The sequence below is a fragment of the Myripristis murdjan genome, chromosome 4, assembly GCF_902150065.1.
Source record: "Myripristis murdjan chromosome 4, fMyrMur1.1, whole genome shotgun sequence".
NCBI lineage: Eukaryota > Metazoa > Chordata > Actinopteri > Holocentriformes > Holocentridae > Myripristis > Myripristis murdjan.
In genome coordinates, this window is record NC_043983.1 from 24,223,721 (window position 1) to 24,238,549 (window position 14,829).

At 43.0% G+C, this 14,829-nt stretch overlaps 1 protein-coding gene across 1 annotated transcript in view; it reads left to right on the forward strand.

The window, feature by feature from the left end:
- The first annotated feature begins 5,878 nt into the window (after positions 1-5,878).
- The window catches only part of sgip1a (SH3GL interacting endocytic adaptor 1a), a 94,218-nt gene continuing 85,267 nt past the window's right edge, over positions 5,879-14,829 (forward strand). The window contains 1 exon segment of the mRNA XM_030049065.1: positions 5,879-6,017. The gene's annotated coding sequence lies outside the window, so the exon portion shown is untranslated.

Genomic DNA, 14,829 nt, shown 5'->3' on the forward strand with positions numbered 1-14,829 from the left:
CGCTCAGTTTGTGTATGCTAGATAATTTTCCATGTCAGCTGTACAAATGGGTGCAAAAAGTTTGTCCAAAAGGAAAGTCTCTGTTCTATTGTCCAAGAAGATTTATTAGTTTCTAAGTTGTCTAATCATACAATAACCTCTTAAAATCTCATATCTTGAAACCAGTTGAAAAAAAGTAAATTGAGATCTTTTTATTTGTGTTAACATAAGTTCACTTTTCACAAACAAGAGAAAGCGCTGGGCTTCTCTAGATATTGTCACCTGAACTGTACAAAAATGTGCAAATTCTTGACACATATGAAGTGCAAAGAAACACTTGAAAGTGATTCATCTGGCAGCATAGCTACATCACACATCTTTCTCATTATTTAAAGGTTCTCTCTGGATTCCAAGTTTTCTGTTTCTCTTTTTCTTTCTCTGGAGGTTTCTTCATGTCCACGTCTGACGTCAGCAGCCTCTCATGCTTCCACAGAATCATTAGCTAAATGAGGAGCGATGACCGTAATAACGAGCGTCATTCAAACCCAGTCACCTAGAGCTGTGAAAGGCCCTGCTGTGGCCCTCTTCTCCTGGACTGCAACTGTCTTTCTAAACGCTTATTGTTAGGGATTACTGAAACAAGCAGACATAAACAAGTGAGCAATCACCTCAACTGCTGACTACTTGGAAAAAGTTGCGCTGAAAAAAATATAATTAGGGATTGGCATGGGGAATGTGTGTGTTTGGCCCTCCTATGACCAATGTGATGGTCATTTCTGTTCCCCCTTTTCTGGCTTTTGATTGTTATTACTCTAAACTTAAGGAATCATTGCTTAGTCTCACGCACCTCTTTCCAAATCACAGCGGCCTGCAGGACAGGGGGGGAAAATTCTTTGGATTCCAAGAGTGTGAGTGAGAAAGTGTGAGTGTGTGTGTGTGTGTATTTCACCCATTCTTCCCATGCAATGCCATTATTCACTGCATCCTCCCATATTTCGGAGCAGCTTTCGTAACAGGAGGCATCATCCATCTCCACTTAAGGAACTATATGAGCTACGGCGACGTGGAAAATTTTGCTTGGAAAATTAATAGTTAGTGAGCCTCATGACAGTTCTCCTTTTTATTATTATTTTAAGGGTTTCATTAAATTGCTTGTAAATTGTAATCTGTCATTGAAAATCCAGCATGGGTTTAAAATTGCATTAAAATAAATTGCATTAAAACTGCATTAAAATGTGACTGCAGTGACAAATTGGACAGTGATTTAAGTGTGTGTGTGTGAGAGAGAGAGAGAGAGGGAGAGAGAGAGAAAGAGAGAATCATATTATACTTTATTGTTCCCCATAGGAAAATTCTCCTCGGGCTCGCCCCCTCTGTCAGGGTCAGCTGCAGGACAGCGTATCTGATCCAGCGGCTCGCTCAGTGTTTGCAGCAGAGCAGATGTTTGCCGACGTGAGAATTTGAACCTGGATTTTCTGCTTGGACAGACTCTCAAACCACTGGACAAGTCTACCACTGCAAATATTATTTTTAATTATGTTCAGAAAGCAATGTCAATAGGTATCACTTTCCAGAACAGAGGCTGGCGAGCCTGCTGGCCCAACACATCACCTTGGGGGCGCCTGTTGTCCCGGCTAAAACAACATTTTAGTGGAGACCCTGGTGAGTAAGTGCAGATCCATAAATACCTCTTTTCTCTTAAAGGAATAAACTCAGTTTTTAGAAGACTGGCCGATGTCTTTGGTTAGTGTTTGGATCTGGTGCATACTAATTCTTCGGCATACTGACTCTTTGTGTTGAGTGATAGTAGAGAACATAATATTATACAGCGAGAGACACCAACATTTACACAGCCTCCCACATCAACGTTACACACCTAACTGCATCTTTCTAAGGTTCTTCGTTGCGGAAATATCCCAACTTTGGGTGACCTTGACCTTGACCTAGACATTCCAAAATGTATTGAACTCATCCCTCACTCATAACCAAAAACTCAATTTTACGAACCTTTGGGGGATGCTGTGTTTCTACGTTGATATCCAGCATCTAGAAAATGAAACTGTTTGGCCCATCACGGTGCCAACAACAGGACAAGCCCCCAAGATTCAAGCGGCAATATCTCAGACACCACTAATCAAAAAACAATAAACAAATAAATCAATAAATAGACAATTACACCCAGGGTAACTCGCACCAGTTTTGGAGGACACCATGGTTTCTGTTGGCTTGTTTATTTTTTAAATTTATGAATCCACATATCATAAACAAGCACCAACAGTATTTATTCCTATGCTATGAGTCAGCATAATGCATGCTTAAGTGGAGCGAATAATCCAATCCGGGGACACACACACACACACACACACACACACACACGATTTTGGCGTCTATCTTTTCATCATTTAAACAAACCAACAAGACGGTCTCTACCTCCTTTAAAAACACAAACACATGCACCAGTCACCGACCCACGTCACAGCATAACTATGGGTTAGGCTGTGACATTTATTGTATATGTCTCTGTAAGAAGAAACAGAAAGACAGTGCACATGCACACACACACACACGCACACACACACACACACACACACACACATACACTGCACAACATCTGCTTCCACTGTGGTGTTCCTGGCTGTCGATTTGCAGCTGAGTTTTCACAGAGACTGTTTGGCTCCCTGTCTGTTAGTGACGCACTACACTACAGAGAGAGAGAGAGAGAGAGAGAGAGAGAGAGAGAGAGAGAGCAGACAGACGGCCCCTCCCACTTGCAACAGTAATGAGGGAAAATAAAAATGAACTAATAGCTATTAGCACTGACAGAAACAAGCCAGACAAACACAAACCGTTTTCTCTTGAAATCTGCCCATAAAACATGACGCCACCTCCGTGAAGGAAGGACTGACCCGTTCTCTGGGTCATCATCTCTCTGTTTAATCTCCCTTTCTCTCTTTTTTTTCTCTCATCATATCTTTATCCTTATTCTCCCTTACCTCTTTCTGCTCTTTCCTTTCCTTTCCTTTCCTCTCTCTCTGTCTCTGTCTCTCTCCACAAAATTTTCAATGCAGTCTGATCAGCTCTGACAGGTTGCACTGAGCATGTGCAACGGCCTGGTTTGGCCTCACTGCATTCCCTCTTACTTATACCGTGTGGTCTGCTGCATACAGAGGAGAGGAGAGGAGAGGAGAGGAGAGGAGAGGAAGACAAACACGAAGAAAGAGAGGATGGGGGAGAGTTAGCTGAGTTGTGAATAAACTCGAGTTCAGACTGCGAAACAGCTGCTGTCTGAAAGGTCTTTCCTAGAAAAAATCCTCTGGCACCCAGGAAGTGATGCAGCGTTGATTTCGGGCCACAGCAGCAGTGGTTTGCTTGGAATAAACAGAGGAAGACCTGCGTAGCCACTGTGGATGAACAGGGAAAGAAACTAGAGGAGTGCACACAGTAGAGAGCAGATCTCCACCAGGTTTATCACCCCCTTTCTGGACCATATACTCTCCTATGTGCTGAGCAAAACTCGGCAGAGACAATGCTTTTCAAATTACAAATTGGGCTTACCGTATTATTCAAATATACACTTAGCGGCTTAGTGGTTGACATTGTGCAGAACGTGTAAATTTGTTTATATGTTTATTATTGAGGTTGTAGTTTGCAGAGGTCTTGTACCAGACTACATGAAATTGAGAGGTGTTTCCATTTTTTTGTCCTCCTTATTTATGTACAATGAGGGGGACAGAATATTGGAAACACCTCTCAATTAAAATGCAGGCCAGTCCAACAGCACCACTCACTATGAGCTCAGTGCCAAACATGGAACTGAATGAACATCTCTATTACTGTGACAAGAAGAAAACCTGAGCATTATAGGCGTCATAAAAGGAAACTTTATGAAAAAAAAAAAAATTAGGCTGATGGGCCCAATAGTTTGTGAGATTAGCTGAGGACAGACACACACACACAGACACACACACACACACCTGACCAAATGCATGATCTCCCTCAGAGAGCCACCTGGCTTAGATAATGACCAGCACTTGCAGAAATGTAATCAGAAAATCCAAGGGAAAAGACATCACCATGCTGGGCACACTGCTTGATTGACAGCTGATCCAAAAACAACACAGCAGTGTCCGCTTTGACCGGTGATGTTGTCAAAATAAATATTTAGAAAAATGAGGATCTTGCAGAGACGCAGCTCAACGTCTCCCCCAGAGTCGTGTCCCTGATTTTCTAGAAGCTGCTGTCTGCTGCCTCCGGGGATTTCAAACAAGCCTCGTGGGTAGAATGCATTGTTTTATGTGGTAAAATGGGAGCAACAGCTGCTTACAGACAGCTGACGCAACCAATCCAGAGCCCCTATTATGTGAGGCTGATTGTGACTGCATGGTGAAATAATCATACATCAATTTCTGGGATGCACTTTTTAAGAAGAGGCTATGAAAATCACTGAGGTCACAGGAGAGTAAGGAGGCCTTTGACAGATTGCAAGAAGCTGTCAACACTGATACCTACCAGTAACTACTGATATCTCCTTTAAATAGGTTAAGATGTGAGTGAGTGAGTGAGTGAGTGAGTGAGTGAGTGAGTGAGTGAGTGAGTGCATGTACATGAAGAGAATAAGGGTGAGGGACTGACAGGGAGTGAGACCCAGGAGAGATGCAGTGAGTTGGGATTTTAACAGGGTTTTCCATCACGTCACATCGCAGGGACAACCAAGTTCCCTCCGTCGATCGGGTTGCCATGGAGACCGTGTCTGAGTTGAGTACCGAGACTCGTTCTCTAAATATTCCTCTGTGGAGAAACATCAGAACAGTCACACACAGGCAACATCTGTTATAGCAGGCCTCGGCATGGATAAACACACATGTACATGCACATGCACACGCACACACACACACACACACACACACATACACACACAAAGGCTCTCACTCTTATGCCTCTATATGGGATACCATCATAACAGTCACCTGCACACAGTCTTTCACAGCAGATTTCATTGTCATGTTTGCAGCTGTTAGGATTTTCATCTGGATTATGGAGAAATGGCCCTCAGAGTCAGGCTAATCCAAGAGTGTAAAAGTGCCATGCCCATGCCAAGAAGAGTCTGACAGTTTTCCGTCACAAGTCTTGTGTCTAAACGAAGAAATAAAAGAATTTGCTCTTTGTTTTATTCCACGGTGACAACATCAAGACATAAACGCATGAACAACCCATGAATTACAGTCAGCGGAGAAGCAAATCATGTCATTTTCCAGCAGCTGTTGTCAGTTCAAAATATATCATGTGACATTATAATGTGTTAGAGAGCACACTGAATTAAACAAAGCAGAGCGCCCTGTTCCATGAGACAACAAGCTTCCTTCACTGCTTGTAATCACAGATGATCTATTTGAGTTTTTACAGTTTGTGCAGTTTATCACGGGTTAGACATTAGGCCAGCAACAGCAATATGAATTCTCTACAGATGATATGAACCAGTGGGGGCGCTGTTCGCCACTCCCTGTATCCATTCATCAGATCAAATAGACAGACAGACAGATAGATAGATAGATAGATAGATAGATACATAGATAGATATTTTGATTAACTGATTAATAATTTATTAGACATTGTGTGATAATAAACTTTGTCTGAATTTTGATTTTTTTTTATTCAGAACATTTTAGCTCAGCCCGTATTTACTGACAAAAAAACAACAAAACAAAACAAACAAACAAACAAAAGCTATTGAACTGGGTTTGCCCCCGGTAGCCGCAGCACGCCCGCCCCCTCTTTCTCTCTCCCAGACACACACACACACACACACACACACACACACACACACACACACACACACACACACACACACACACAGAAAAACAAACACACCCATTGGCTCTCTGACAGGCACGACGGTCACTCAGCATGCCATGATGCGTATCGACCAAAACAGCACAGGCGGATTTAAAGTAAAGTAGAGCCTCTCTGTAATCAAACCGCGGACTGTTTGTTTGGTTTAGGCGGCAGAAGAGGACGCGGCCGAGTCTCAGGTGTCTCAGGTACAGTTGCACGTCCTTGGGCCACATTTTCGACTAACACATGGCAAGAGTGGAGGCGAGTGGAAAGTGGCATGCCAGACTTCCTCGTTACGTAACCGTGTAACAAGTCACAGTATTAAGGTTTGTCGGGGGAAATGAGTGTGCATGGGCCGGTTTGGGTGAATTATTAGAGGGGCCCGGGGAGCGGAGGGGGAGGGGGCGGTCAGGTGCTGGAGCCAGCCCAGTCACTAATCACTTGTTCAGGCAAAGCCCAGTCCAAAGAGAGACCTGCAGCTTTAACACCACAGTCAATGGAAATGGGAGGAAAAATACACGAGTGGAGCAGCTGAAGAATAAGGCTTTTCCTGCTTCTAATGTTTACATTTTGATAATACAGTTTGAGTTTATGCATCTAGAAACTACTGTACTTGAAGCATCTTTTATATGAAGGTAGGCAGGAAGGAGGCAAGGTATAAAAGCACTAATGTGTAGGCCTGCTGTGCCATGTCTTAGCCACAGGTCGGCTACGTGTAGTTTTAAAAGACAGGACTCTTAGTGGGGGAAATAATGGCAACATTATTATTATAATACATCTTAGGATTTACCATTCCTTATTATTTATTTATTTATTTAAGTTTGGTTCATATGTTGTCCAAAGCTGGTGACACTGCCACAACGCCCGGGCCAGACAGAAACAACCTTGACTTGAATGCATGTCTGTAGGCCTGCTGAAGATGGTGGCACAAATACAGCTAGAAATTTGATTTAGTAAATAAGTATAGATGTCTTTTTTCCCCTCCTACCTCCTCTTTTAATGTTTTAGAAGTTACAGCACTGGTGTGAAACAAACAAATGTGGCTCAAAAGCACAGAAAGGGATAGGAAGATTCAACAAGACAGGATGAGGGGGGGAAAATAATGAGAAACCATTGATCAGAGGGGGTTAACACCCATGTTGTGAGGGAATATAGCCAGAATACTGTATGCTGTGTATGTAAAGTGTGAACACTCAGGGTGTTTTCTGTGCTTCCTATTCTAGTCTGACCAACTCTATGCAGTTTGCATCTGCATCCATGCTGTGGATGTGTGCAGATGCAAAGTTTTGAACAGATACATCCTGTAGTTTTCAGTGGTTTTGGTATTATGCATGGGCACTGGTGGTCGTCAGGGTTTCTTTGGAAGTTGCTCTTCAGGGATGAAGGCCACCGAGGTCCTGTCACCGTCTGGTTTGAACATCAGTGTCTTGACATCGAGCCAATCACAGCCGCCGTGGCAAAAGTCAACACCCTCTGGAGACAATCTAGCATCTGGTCGAAGTTTATTATGCAATGTTGAGATCCAGTCTGTCAAAGAGAGTGCTTGCATAAAGGATGGAGTGTGAGGGAGAGAGAGAGAGAGAGAGAGAGAGACCTAGCTGAGGGGGGAGTGCTCTGTTCGTATGAAATGGCTGAGTAATTATGTTTTGGCGCTGCCGCAGTCTGATCATTTTGTTCATGTCGATCCACCAAGCTTGAAATATCACAGCCCGTTCTCTAGGCCTTCAGCATTTGATGCGATTTGTCCCTAATCAATGAACCTAATATTTCTCATCTGAAGTCCTTAATTTGTCATGTAAGCTGATCAGGTGTTGCTGTGGTGTGATGAGTCACATGGAGCTGCACCTGAATGCTGGCTCTGGCTCCACGCTCCAACACTCCCACCCCGTCTCAGACACGTTGTTGGCATGGGACCGGCCGGAGCAGGCGAGCATTCGTCAGAGCAGGATCAGAAAGTTAGGCAAAACAAACGAAACAAAACAAAACTTCAACTGTCAGTCTCAGTCATTGACGTTGGTGATTGCTTAATAACAGAGGTGTGCTGTAAATCACATACCTCATGATATTTGCCCACATCAAAGTCTGACACAATATGATTCTGATGTAATTAAGATCAGATATGAGACGACATTGTTCCCATTTCACACATTCAGTTGCATTTCTAACTCACACTTTGCAACTAAAATATGATTCAAAAATGTTTATCAATAAGTTCTTCCTGGCATAAATGAAAAACAACCTATTCTTTTTTAATAAAAATAAAAAATAGATCTTTGAAAAACAAATTAGTCTTTCTAATAGAAAGGATAAAATAGACCTGTTCATCTGTGTTCTTCCCCTTATGAACATAAACAATGCTCATCTATGCTTCATCACCTTAGATGTGCAATACAACAAATTAGTCTTTTTTTCTTTTTATATTTATTATTTCTCTCTCTCTCTCTCTCTCTCTCTCTCTCTCTCTCTCTCTCTCTCTCTCTCTCTCTCTCTCTCTCTCTCTCTATGTATATTAAGAGATCCTAAATGTTTCAAAACTGCAAATTTGTCTGCAAGAGGGAAGTGAATTTCCTAATTTTTTATTGGCTGCTGCATGACCCGATCATTGATAACTTAATCGATTCATTGATCCACAGGGATGGATCATTACATCTCTACTTACTGATGAAAATGATATTTTGTAACAGTTTTTAGAGTTATCTGGCTAATTTGTCAATCCTGCTTTGTGGAATGCCCCTCCACCCCCACCCCCACTCCCAGGTGTGCTGTGAGTTGTTTACTTTATTAAGCAAATCCTTTCGATATTTACCGGGGGCCTGAAAGTCGATGAGTGGAATCATCAGTCAGTGTCCTCTGCAGTCAGCGAGGAGTTGATTTATCATATTGTAAGACTGACTCTGTGTCAACTCTGGAAATTTTGAGTTGGGTGCAGTCCTAATATTTCTGGTCATGTGATGCCTCAGGGAAGCAGAGATGGTACACACTGCACCTTAGTTTGTAATTCTTACCGTCAGTCTATTCACCTCGGAGGAACTGTAAGATTACAGTACATTTTTTAGCCTTTGTGCCAAAAAGCAACAAATGAGGTGTTGTCCAAAACTAAATGTTGAGACCGTGGCAGAAGGGAGATATTTCACAACTGTTTGTAAGCAAAATGTCAGGAAAAAGATTTAGTTCGTTGCTTTGGGGTATCATGTTGGTGTAACTATACCACACCAGAGGTCTGCTGCACGTGTATCCTGGCTGAGTTCAAGCAGAGGTCTGGGAGATATGGGAAAAGTTGCGGGGGAGAGAAGGGATTTCCAAGATCAAGTGTGATGAGTGAGGAATGAGGTTTCAGGTTTGGATGTGCTTTGCCTGGGAATCGAGCATGGGAAAATTCCTGAACTCCCTTTCCTGTGTTGAGCTGTGAAAACCGTCGGTTGCAGCATTAACAGGCAGTGGGTTCTGGGCTCAGAGTGTGTGTGAAGACAGCACTTTGTCCTCATATTACACTGCAGTCCAGGAGAGACCTGGGAAAAAAACATTTGAAAATGGTTTCAAAAAATTATACTGGACCACAAATTTAATTCCCTAGATATCTGGGAAACCTCAGCTGGGAAGCGTATTCGCAAAATAATATAAAACAAGTATTCCACACTTTTATTCGAAACTTTCAACACATAAATTCCTTTCCCTGAACACATTCCGTTGTTATTTCACCCATGTCTGTTGTGGGAGAGAGGCGTGTTAAGTTGTTGAGTGCGAGTTCAGACCTGTTCAGCATGTTGATGTTATAGGAGTCAGGAGGCCAGGAGCTGAATGGCAGAACACACTGGAAAGTTTGACCTCTTTAGGGAAGTGGCTGCTTCAGGTTTTGCTCAGTAAAGAAATAATTCAGTATGAAGCCACATATGAGACATTTGGCAGGCACTGGTAGTGATGCATCATAGATAGATAGATGTACTTTATTGGTCCCAGATTGGGAATTTCAGGAACAATAGTGCACAAAGTGTACCTATCACCGCTAGAAGAGAGAAATTCATAGATTCAGAAAAATAAACACAGCAAATAACAAAATAAAATAAAGTAGCTACATACAAAATATGAAAAAAAAAACTTTGCATACCCTATAAGAGTAATAAATATATACTAAAATATATCTTTAGGAGATCTATAAAGCTGCCGAATTACAATACTGCCAATACAAATGCATGGACTTGCTACAGCGAACAACCACTCATCCGATCCAAAGTCGGCAGCTTCCGGGAATTCCTCAGCACGCCGGAGTAAATATAGATGAGAATATGTTCTTAGTCAACTTGCATGGTTAAATAAGTGTTGTTGTTGTTGTTGTTGGAGAGAGGGTGAGTCATTCATGCTGTATAGATTATTCATGGGGGAAGCCTGAGATGCCAGTGTGGAGGAGCACACTGAGTATTTCCTCAAAATATCAGTCAGACTGCCAGCCTGCCAGGCGGAAATCCAACCAGTCAGCCGGCCAACCCATCACTCCTGCAAATCATCTGCCCACCTCCAAAGTTGTTAAACTGTCATGCGAGGTAAAATTATATTAATCATGATAAAATATGGGCTTATAATAAACTTTTGTTCAAGCTCAGTCGGCCGTGTCGTTTGAAAGCCTATACATTACTCTGTGGTAATAAGTCATTCAACTTGTTAGGCTCAGGTATTAAATCAGATAAGAGTATAGCTGAGTAACAAATACCATATACAATAATGAGTGTGATCCAGCAGGCCTGGATCAAGGTGCTCTGTAGTCAAATGGTGAGTCTGTGAGCGTCGTGCATGCTGCTGCAGTGATGCCCTGTGCTCACATAAGGCAGAGAGTCTACCGGAAGTGTGAGAAAGGGATTTGGGTGAGCTGTGTGCGCGTGGGTGAGCTGAGTCTCTCTGTGAGGAGAACCGGAGAACATATGCTTTATTATCTGACACTGTGGAGTCGGTGTGAAACGAGTCAGCGATGAGTAAGAAAGAGCAAGGCATGCTGTGCCTCCTGGGTAGGAGTGTTCTTATGTGTGTACGTGTGCGCACATGCATCCATCTGTGCTTGTCTGTGTGTACATTTTTATTTTACAGTGGTGAATATGCATGTGTGTACATTGTACATCTGCTGCATTCTGTCAAAAGCGAGTTAGCTTCGACATTAGAACAAAGGCCTTTGATGTACCAGTCCTGCTGCTCTCTGTGTGTGCATGTGTTTGTGCTTGTGTGTGTGTTTGTGTGTGTGTGTGTCTGTGAAGGGCTGGTCCTATGTTCACACACACCAGAATGGCTCAGAACACAATCAGCCATTGCCTCTTAAATCAGAGCTCAGATCAACAGAGACCAACACAAACTACAAAAGGTTGGACAAAGAGGAAACTGCCATTTAAGCTGAATAAAAGGATAGTTAAAAAAGTGGGACCATGATACCCAGGCCTGCCCCCTGCTCCGGTAGGCAGAGCTGGAGGCCACTGGACATCTCTCAAAGCCTTCAATGCTGCATCAAAATATTCGTAATCCATTGACTGCAAATCATTGCATATCATGACAATGTTAGGCTATATGGGAACATTAGAGTGCACTGAGTTGCCATGTAAATTTACCATGTGTATATTGATCACCTAAATTTTCTGATTACCAATGTCCTGCTGCATTTTTAAAACATGCAGTTCCTATCTTTAGAGCAGGGACCTGACAGTCCATTTAAATGCTTAAAATAAACTGGTAGCTACTAGCTAAGCCACCACCCTCCTACCTTGTCCTATAGAGGCTGAAAAAGGACAAAATATACAAAAGCACCATTAAGAAAAGCTTTTGGAAGAATTACAATTAGTTTTAGTGAAATTTAATCTTAACAGATCTTAGTATAAGTACAGTAAGACAAGCAAGTGGCATTGAGCTGGCAGAAAGCTCTAACATTAGTGGTTTCTACTTGGTTGCGCTTTTCTAAACATCAATACAGATTTTGTCATTTTTGTTCAGTTTTTACCTTTTTAAATGAATGTCAGCTCGGTCTCTGAAGCAGAGCAGCTCCGAGTCAAGCCTGAAAATCAACTTGGACATGGACAGGTGACTTGGGCTCAGACACAGGTAATGCAGACTGGCCTGGTGACCTGGACTTGGACACAGATACAGGACTCAGACCCAACATTGGTGGTACAGGCTTGGGCTTAAATTGAACGCTGAGGACTTGTGACTCGCCTGGGACTCAAGGTCTAGTGACTTGACTACAACTCTGGGAGAAACTTAGACGAGGGCCAGATTGGATAACATGTGGGAGAACAGCAGTCTAGCCAGGCCGTGGTTGAAATCATTGGTTGGTATCATCGCATCTCAGTGAAATCTCCAGACATCACATACCAGTTTTCAAATAGGGCGAGGGGTCACAAATTGATTATTGTATTAAAAAAACACCTATTTGTGCTCTTGTGGGAGCTTTACAGATCGGTGGCACGTAAATAACGCCTCAAACATCACGAGTGTGATTCTGCCTCATAACCTGTATAAGACGGAAGCTCTCCCCCCCGTAGTTCCTGCTCCTCTCCGATGCTGTCAGATACAGGAATGTCTAAAAAAATCTGCACTCCTATTTTAGGATGCCTCATGAATTATGAGCCCAGCATTAAATGCGTCATTGGGAGGCGTATCCTGGTTCCCAGCAGCTCCGTTACAGCACACTCATAACCCATATTAGCAACATTCTCGTGGGTGTCCAGCCAAACTGGAGCAAGCCAGTGAGCAAGCTTTGGCGTTTTAAGATTTATTTATTTGTTTATTTATTCATCACTAATTCCGTTTTGCTTTTGTGGATGAGTTCTCTGACATAACCCTGTGTGGTTTTCTGTTGCCACCTCAGTTTGATGCAGAGGCGTGGTTCTGCTGGCGGTGGTCTTCCCCCAGATGGTCAGTGTCCAGTCAAAATGAATCAGGTCTCACAAATTAAATTAAGCCTCATGTCTAAATTACTGGCTGATGGACGTGTGTTTATAGTAAGTGCACGGTTTTCCATTTCTGTTACCCAAAGAAGTTAGGGATTGTAGTGCTCATCCTGATGCTATTTCAGTTCTCTTAAATTTTCCTTTGAAAATCCCTGCAGTGAGTTCATCTGACTCCATTCTGTCATCTCAGCCTGACTGTCCAAGCAACGGCCAGTACTCTTGGGAGAGGCCTAATTTAAACTGTTCTGGAGTTTATAGATGAAAGCTGATTGTATAGCGAGTTGCTCTGCGTTTATTTAGGCTTTGGGCCCCGTGTGGAAATGGTAATTGGTCTGAGTAAGAGGCACATATTGGACGGGTGTTGACATCCTGGAGACCATTAGGGAGACCACAGACCAGAGCGGCGCAGTATCAGAGGGATGAGCTCATCTTTTCCATCCCCTGTTCTGAGGCCGGAGGGGAGGACTGGGGCTTAGACCGGGGCTTGGCAAGGGACTGGAGCAGGGCTTGGAAACCGGGGATTTACTTTGGATGGGGCTCGGGGTCAGGGAACAGGCCAGGCTGGCATTGTTTGTCACTAAACTGCTGGTATAGGCTAGAGAGGCAGTGAGAAATGTAAATATATGACACTGTATTTCTGCTGACATATAGGTTATTCGTTTATTGCAGGCAGGGATGTTTCTAGAGTAGGCAATGCCTTATTGTTGAATACCACAAAAACCAAAGTTAGACATTTTTGGATCTTAATTTCTTGTGAATTTAATTATACTGAAATTAAACTGCTCCTCATTTAGCTCACAATCACCTCAAGGATCTCTTGTGGCTCCCGTACCCCACTTTGCTTAGAAATCGAGCTGATCAGCTTCTAAAATTGTGGTGCTCACACTCTCCAACTAGCCACAGTAGAATTATTATCTGCACTCTGATTGAGTGAGTTGACAGATTAACCTACCAATTGGCACCTGAAATAAATACTGTTTCTATGACGAACATTTTCTCTGAGGGAACGACCCCATGCTGTTGCGTCTAGCGAACTCCCCTGTCTCTCTCTAAGAACATAATGCCATGAATCAAAATAAACCCACCAACAGCATCAGACTAAACAAGGCAAATCCACCAATAAGAAGGCAATCAACCCCCTCAACATTTATCAAGTAATTAGGAAGTGGGTGCTAATTACAGAGAAAACCTTGCTCTGTGATGAAGTGTGTGTGTGTGTGTGTGTGTGTGTGTGTGTGTGTGTGGTCCCCTGGGCAGTGCAGTGAGTGGGCTAATAACAGGCCACAGTGTGTCCGGCTGGCAGCACTAACAGACAGAGGGCATCAGGAGTGGCTGGACGGCACGTAGGCACACAACATGGCACCCTGCCACCGCCACGCCTTATTACCCTGAATGCATCTCCCCGCTGCAAAATGGGATGTTTTAGTTTGAGCGCAATCAGTCCTGCCTAATCGCTGGGTGTGTATTTGCCTGTATTTGTCTCTATATGTGACTGTGTACATGTAATGAGCGCGGCCTAATCATCGTCCCTCATCGGGCCGTCTTTGAGGTGGGAAGAGATGGCATGGGGCCGGGGGGTTGGAGGGGGGCTGAAACAGCAACATGCAGGAAATGACGCGAGGCTGTGGGACATGGGACGTGACACTTGGAACATGAGCCAAAAAACAGACAAAAAACAAAAAAAAAAAACAGGAACATATCTTTGGAACATGAGGCAAAGGAAGTCTCAGATAAGGGATGATAGCAATGGAGAGGCAGCACTTAGCACTGCACACAGAAAGACCACACAACTGATTGTGCAATGCATTAACTGGGCAATATATCAATATTTTATAGGTACCGTGATATCAGACTACGGTTTTTGGATATAATAATATTGTGATTATGCCTTTTCTGAATTTATTGGACTGTTCTAGCTGTTCTGTTATTTGCCTGTACCTGCTTGGCCATCATATCCACATCACTAATGAGTGTTTTCAAAAGCCTCAGTGTGGAAATAGTTTGTGAAAGCACCACCAGTCATAACTATAGTATCATCACGATATCAGTATTGAGTTATTAGGTTAAAAATATTTGATTTTGGAGCCTAGTATTAATC